Source organism: Octopus sinensis, linkage group LG21 (assembly GCF_006345805.1).
Source record: "Octopus sinensis linkage group LG21, ASM634580v1, whole genome shotgun sequence".
NCBI lineage: Eukaryota > Metazoa > Mollusca > Cephalopoda > Octopoda > Octopodidae > Octopus > Octopus sinensis.
This window is the reverse complement of record NC_043017.1, coordinates 3,594,540-3,602,086: the sequence shown is the minus strand read 5'-3', so window position 1 is coordinate 3,602,086 and position 7,547 is coordinate 3,594,540. Positions and strand designations below refer to the sequence as shown.

Below are 7,547 nucleotides of genomic sequence, written 5' to 3'. Positions count from 1 at the left end.
TTAACATAGCGATTCAGCAAAAGCAACCAATAAAATGAGTGTTGGACTTTAAGAAAATAAGGATTGAGGGTGATAGATTCGACTAAAAATTTTTCAAGACGGGGCTATAGTCTAATGACTCAAACAAGTAAAAGTTAAAAAGATACACACAAAAGGAGACAGACACACAGACAACTTGTTGAGTACCAATGGCAAAAATGAAATTGATATATAATATAAAGCAAAGGTATCACAAACCTGAGGAGGATATAACCCTCCTTATATCAACCTTGGAAGGATGAAGAGCAAAGATAACCGAAGGTAGATCTGAACACAGAAATAATTAACAAGACAATCGGTTATTTTTTGAAAAGTTTTTTGAAAGGTTTTATTGCAAAGTAATAAAAAAATTAAATTATAAAGAGTCAACATTTATCTTACACAGTATTATATCACACATAATCATTAACAGAGTATAATATTATTCATATCTTTTAACACAGTAGTATCACGTCATATATCACTTTTAACATAGGATCATGATTGTATATGACTTCAACATAGTATCATAGTTATGTTTTTTATTATATTATCTTGCCACATGTGACTAACTTATATCATATGTGACTTTAACAACTATATGTCGTAGATGACTAGTAAAGTACCATGCCCTATCTGACTTTTAACAAGTCATTGTTTACACACACACAAACACCCATCCACCTACCCCCCCACACACACATATGCGCATACGTCTTTACTATATTATATCATATATATATGACTAACATAGCATCATATCTTATAAGAATTTAACAATTTAACATAGTAGAATGTCATACAAGACTTTAAGACACTAGCCTGTCATGCATGTATTTAACATAGTATGTATAACCTTATGTTCTGTATGGAACTTCAACATAGTATAATGTCATATACTTTCACATAGTATCACATAACATACTATATCATGTCGTATGACTTTAATACACTATCATTTCCTTTATGACTCTAAAATAGTATCACGCCATACGTGATATTATTTAGTACCATCTCGTATATGACTTTAGCATAGCATCATATCATACATACTGGGAAGTGACTTATTATACATCACAATAATACAGTGCCATGTCATACATACTAGGGCAAAACAATTTGTTTCATATGGCCATGGCATACTTACTAAGACATAACTGTAATGAGTATTATGTCATACATGCTGGAACACAGTATCATGTCATACAAGCAGGAACATATCTTGCTATGTAAGACAGCATCATGCCATACCAACCTGGACAAAGTATATTGTAATATAAGTATGACTGTAAAAGTATCATGTTATACAAATTTAGACATAATATATGACTGTAACACAGTATCATGGTATACAGGCTTGGTCATATTGCTATACATGAGAGTAATACAGTGTTGTCATACATATTTGGACACAGTATCTTGTGATATATATGTACAAGTGTAACACATTGTTATACATAATTAGACATGATACCTTGCTATATACATGTACAAAACAGTGTCATATACATACTGGGCATAGCATGTTGTAATACATTCATGACTGTAACACAGTGTTATACATACTTTGACATAATATCTTGCTATATATGTAGATATAAGACTGTGCCATGTCATATATATACTTGGATATATTATTCATGAGTGTAATACAATATCATGTCATACATACTTGAACATAGCCTCTTGTTATATATGAGTGAAATACAATTCTTATTTCATATGTACTTAGACATAACATCTTATATATGAATAAGACAGTGTCATGTCATAAGTACTGGAATATGACATGTTGTAACATGTGTATGACTCAATCAATTTCATGTAATACATACTTGAACATAAGATTTTGTTATATACGACTGCAACCACAGTATTGTCATATATAACTGGACATAGTGTCTTGTGATAACCCATGCTAGCATGGAAAGCGGACGTTAAATGAGGATGATGACAGTGTCACATCATACATACTTGGACATAATATCTTCTTATATATGACTGTAATACAGTAATACAATTATATATGCTTTTGTATAGTATCATCTTATATACATTAAACACAGCAAACAGGAAGATTCACATTGTTGCATAAAGTTTGTGTGTGTGTGTGTGTGTGTGTGTGTGTGTGTAGGTGTATTTCAGTATCTGCAGGTGGATTGCTAGAGTATACAGCTGTGTAAGGCTATAAATATACATATATATATATACATACATATATACGTAAATCCATTCATACTTACATATATGAATGTGTATGTGTGTGTGTGTGAATAAGTTATTCAGTTATGCCGAGAATTTTATGTAAACGTATATGTATATGATAGTGTGTGTGTGGGTGTGTATTGCAGTATCTGCAGGTGGATTGCTAAAGTATACAGTTGTGTAAGGCTATACATACACACACACACATATATATATATATACACACACACACACACATATATACACACACACACATACATACAGGGTGGGTCATAAGAAGTAGGACTCAGTTTCTGGGAAGTGATGCTGTTGTTGCTCTGCAGGTTTATTAGCGACAGTTTTGAAAGTTACTGAATCTGGATCTTGTATCATGTTGTTAATACTCTTTGATGTCCCAAACTCATTGGACAAAGAATTGAGAGTCAAAAGTATCCCCCAATTAAGAAGTCATACGTATCAACGCAAAAACAGGAATTAGGCACTACTTTTGACCCACCCTGTGTGTGTATGTGTGTGTATGTATTCGTTTTAATGTGTGCATATATCCATGACTGTGTAATTGTATCTACATGTATATGCAAATGGGTAGAAGCTTGTCTGTTGCTGCATGTGTGTGTGTGTGTGTGTGTGTGCATCAGTGTGTGTAGCAGGCCAGTATGTGTGTTTCTGTAATTTCTTGTATCTGTGTCGGAATAAGCACAATTACAAGCATAAGTGCATGTGTGCATAAGAGGAAATTTTTCCTGTTCAACCATCTCGTTGTGAGGTGGGATCTCTGTCAGTTTTCTATGCTATGAAATCAGGGACCAGATTTGGTTAATAGTCTGAGCAAACCACACAGACCCAGAACCCAGTTTTTACAGGTGGAAGAAATAAACCTAAGAATCATTCAATTACATTTGCTCTAAGTTTATGCCACAAACAGAATCCCTTTTTCTATCAAGAGAGAGGAGAAAATAAAGAGAGAGTGTGTGTATGTGGTAAGGGATAGAGAGAGGAATTGAGAAAGTGAGAGATGAGTAAGAGACAGAGTTATTGATTGTGAGGAGACAAGAGTAAGGGACAGAGTTATTGATTGTGAGGGGACAAGAGTAAGGGACAGAGTTATTGATTGTGAGGGGACATTTGTCTTATAAATAAAAGGGAGAAAATTAGAACAACAATGAAGGAGTAGAAAATAGAATATAAAGTGAGAAAAAAGGGGAAAGGTGTGGTTTGACTGCTATATATTGCAGAACAAACAACCATGTGGTGACTATGATCTGGAGGTTGTGAATGCTTGTTTGTGATGTGGTTGATATCTTTCCATTATGTAATGGGAAATGAAACACTTTTGAGTGAGGGCTGGGCACAGCAAGATACATATTCAATAAAAGAAACACAAATGTAAAGAGAAAAGAAAATTTAATTACTATTTAATATCAGCTTCAAATTTTGGCACAAGGCCAGCAATTCCAAGGAGTGGGAAAAATGATTGCATTGACCCCAAAAGGATGAACGGTAAAGTTGACTTCAGTAGAATCTAATTATTATTGAAATCAGTTTCGAATTTTAGCACAAGGCCAGCAATTTCAAGGAGTGAGTAAGTCGACTGCATCAACCCCGGTGACCAACTGGTACTTATTTTATCAACCCTGAATGGACAAACAGTAAAGTTAATCCAGGCAGAATTTAATTATTATTAATATCACCTTCCGACACCCATCCCACCCTCAATCTCTTCACTATGATACTACTCATCCAAGTACTGCAAATGATATCATTTATACCCCCAACACTTTACTAATGACTTTATCACATCCTCCTCTCTTCTTCACATTTATTTCCTTCCTTCACTTCTCAAACCGATATTCACTCTCTCCAACTCATTCCCCATCTCAAATCATGTCACACTATTTTCACACATTAGCACATTTATCTTCCTCTCTTATATTCACCTTGGCTTTTGAAGGTATGCCCTCACCATCTCTCTCTCTCTCTCTCATTTTCCAGTTGGATAAGCCTTATATTCACCCTTTCTTCAACAAGTCACCTGTTCCTGTCACTCTATCGTATTTCACATCTTTCAACACCATAGCGAACTCAGATGAGGGGTCTTGTCATGTAGGTACTTGGTGATCTCGTTAAGGGCTATTGCCACACAAAAAAAAAAGCACACACAGTACACACTATAAACTGGTTGGCATTAAGAACATCCAGTCATAGAAACTCTGCCAAAGCAGGCACTGGAGCTTGGCACAACTGCCCAGCCCTCTGGTTCATTGAACCACCCAGCCTATGCCACCATAGAAAAAGGGACGTTAATTGATGATGATCATCATCATCATTATCACATAACTGAAGACGCCTTTGGATTTTCTCAGTACAATATTGTTAACAAACTAAGTCATTAGCATTTGACTGTTTTATCTAGCAGCCAGCCACGACCCTTTACACATTGCAAGCTCCATAATCAATTGTAGTCCCATAGTCAGATGATTAGCTTTGGCCACCAATGGAACATGAACCCCTAGCAGAATTTGAAGTCAGAATGTAAAGAACTGCAACAGATGCTGCAGGGCATAAAAAAAAAAACCATCCGGTCCTTTAAGAATTCTGCCATTCAGCAGACTTGAACCTTATTTATATTTATTTAGTTATTTATTTTTATCCCGAAAGCAGGGATGGGTTTGAACTTAGAGTCCAAAGAATTGAAAGAAACCACACAATGTATTTTATCTGATGTTCAATCGACACTGCCAATTCACTGCATTGTTGGTGGCACTGATAACTTCCTCAGGCCACCCATGAACATCATCACTATTATCTAATGTCTGTTTTGTCTGTTTTCCATGCTGGCATTGGTTGGGCAGTTTGACAGAATTGGAAGCGCATTGTGACCGGCAGTGTATAATAGGATCTGATGGTCTGGTATTGTGATATATATATATGAGAGAGAGAGGTACTTTTCGTTAAAGCTGACAAACAGTTTGTGAAGATTCTTTCAACTTTCAAAAAAAGAATATTACTCTACCTTTGATAATCAAGTACTATGTTTCCCACCTTATTTTGCATTTGTGTGCCCACCTTAGTGCTTGTGTGTGTGTGTGTGCATGTAGGTATATATTTATATATATACATACATATATATATATATATATATATATAAGTTTGGATTTTATTCCCTCAAATAATAATATATATATATACACATATATATATGACAGGCTTCCACATTTTCCACCCACCAGATTCATGAACAAGGTATCAGTCAGTCTGCAGCTATAGTACAAGACACTTACCCAAAGTGCCATGCAGTGGGACTGAACCCAAAACTATATAGCTGCAAGGTGAACTTCTTAACCACACAGCCATGCCTGCACCTATTCATCAAGAGTATCAGAGCAATGACCATTCCTTTTTTTTTTTTTTTTGAGATATATTTTTCTAGATTATTGAGTATAATATACATTTATTTGTTAGAATTGCAGAAAGAAATTTATATCTTGAAGTCAAAGGGGAATCTATATGTAGTCATGTGGTTAGTTAGAAATACCAGTAAATTCTCCCTCAAATCAAAGTCCTAAAAAAAGAAAAGATTGGAAAATAGTCACACTTGGAATCCAGATTACATTATTCTTTATATCTTTTTTTAAAAAAGAAATGTAGGTATGGTTTAAAGGTGGTGAGCTGGCAGAAACGTTAGCACGCCGGGTGAAATGCGTAGCCGTATTTCGTCTGCCGTTACCTTCTGAGTTCAAATTCTGCCGTGGTTGACTTTGCCTTTCATCCTTTCGGGGTCGATTAAATAAGTACCAGTTATGCACTGGGGTTGATGTAATCGATTTAATCCGTGTGTCTGTCCTTGTTTGTCCCCTCTGTGTTTAGCCCCTTGTGAGTAGTAAAGAAATAGGTATGGTTTCAGGGAGATTTGACTGTTATTTCTAGCAGCTCAAACAACCACATAAAGTCTCTTTCGTTGGCATGTCATTTGTGCCTGTTTCCATAAGCTGGCAGGCATTACTCGGTGAGATGTGTGGGTGGGCTTCGTTGGCAATGAGTCTTCAACTAGATGGGTCCTCCCACAAATTGCTGGTTGGCCAAGTAAATGCTTAAAAAAACAAAAGCTGATAATAGGTAGTTACTGTATGAAGTTCAAGTAATAGTGGTAAGGAGTTCCTTCTTAAACAAAAGTTTTTAACGGTCAGTTACCTTTCATACGGGGAAACATAACTATGGTGAATAGTAATCAACGAAAAAATATTCAAGCAATGACCAGTTACCTACTTAAGAATGTCATATTGTCACTAGTAAACTTTGCTAGAAATTGCTAATGGTAGCTCATTATACAATGGGTATAATTAGAAGAGGCAATGGTTGTGTTAAACGAATCTGTTAGCAACAGCATGGAGATAAAATTAGTCTTAATTATTGGTGCTTAAATGATAACATATCTCACCAACTTTTGGCTTTATAAACCCAAAATAATTCCAGCCATAGATCATACATTATTTAAAAAGTTTTAGAAATGAAAACCCCCAAAAATCTCACTAATATGTCACATTTTCTTTTTTCTCTTTCTAATCTATGATTATAAACCTTTCAGAAAAGAGAAATGTCGAGTCTGAGAAGATTACTAGCAGAAGTAATCGAAAAAATCTAGTCACATGCAAAGATTATGGATAAATTTCTGGATTATTAATTGTGTAATGTATGCTTATTAATTGCATACATAATTTAAATGTTGGCTATGGGAAGCCAACAAGGGAGCTTGGATGTGGTCAGTTGACCTGTTAGAAACAGCAGCAAAATCTTTCTCAAATCACAGTCTTTAAAACAAAAGGTAGTCACAGGTGGAAGACTTTTGATCATCGGTTTGATAGATTATTGCTCAACTTGGAAGTCAAATGAGGACCAGCTCAACTCAGCAGCTTCAGCAAGAACCAGCTATTGTTCTCTCTAATATATCATACAAGCTGTTAATTTAAACCTACAGTACTTATGGTTACTATCAGCAGAGAGACTAACTTCTACATGATGTTATAATTTCAAGTAAAAATGCAAAATAAAATATGTACATTACACACACACACACACACACATACTTTCTATCAAAAGACAGAAACGTGGAAGGAGAAATAGCAGCTGTGTTTTGGGGGACAGAGGAGAGTGGAAATATTCAGCAGTCGATGAGCAGTCATGTGTGTAGAGAGTGAAATATAGAGAGAGATTGAGAAAGAGTGAGTGAGGAAGAAATAGTGACAGAATAAGATAAAGTAAAAAAGTGGGTAATAGAGAGTTGGTGGTGGAGAAGTAAGAGGGTAGAATAACAGAGGTTTGGAAAT

At 35.3% G+C, this 7,547-nt stretch overlaps 1 long non-coding RNA gene across 1 annotated transcript; it reads right to left on the bottom strand.

The window, feature by feature from the left end:
* Positions 1–337: 337 nt before the first annotated feature.
* Positions 338–5,347, bottom strand: LOC118767380. Its single transcript, XR_005003298.1, has 2 exons — positions 2,422–5,347; positions 338–702 (listed from the first exon to the last, which is right to left on the bottom strand). It is a non-coding gene; the product is annotated as an uncharacterized LOC118767380 (long non-coding RNA).
* Positions 5,348–7,547: the final 2,200 nt, after the last annotated feature.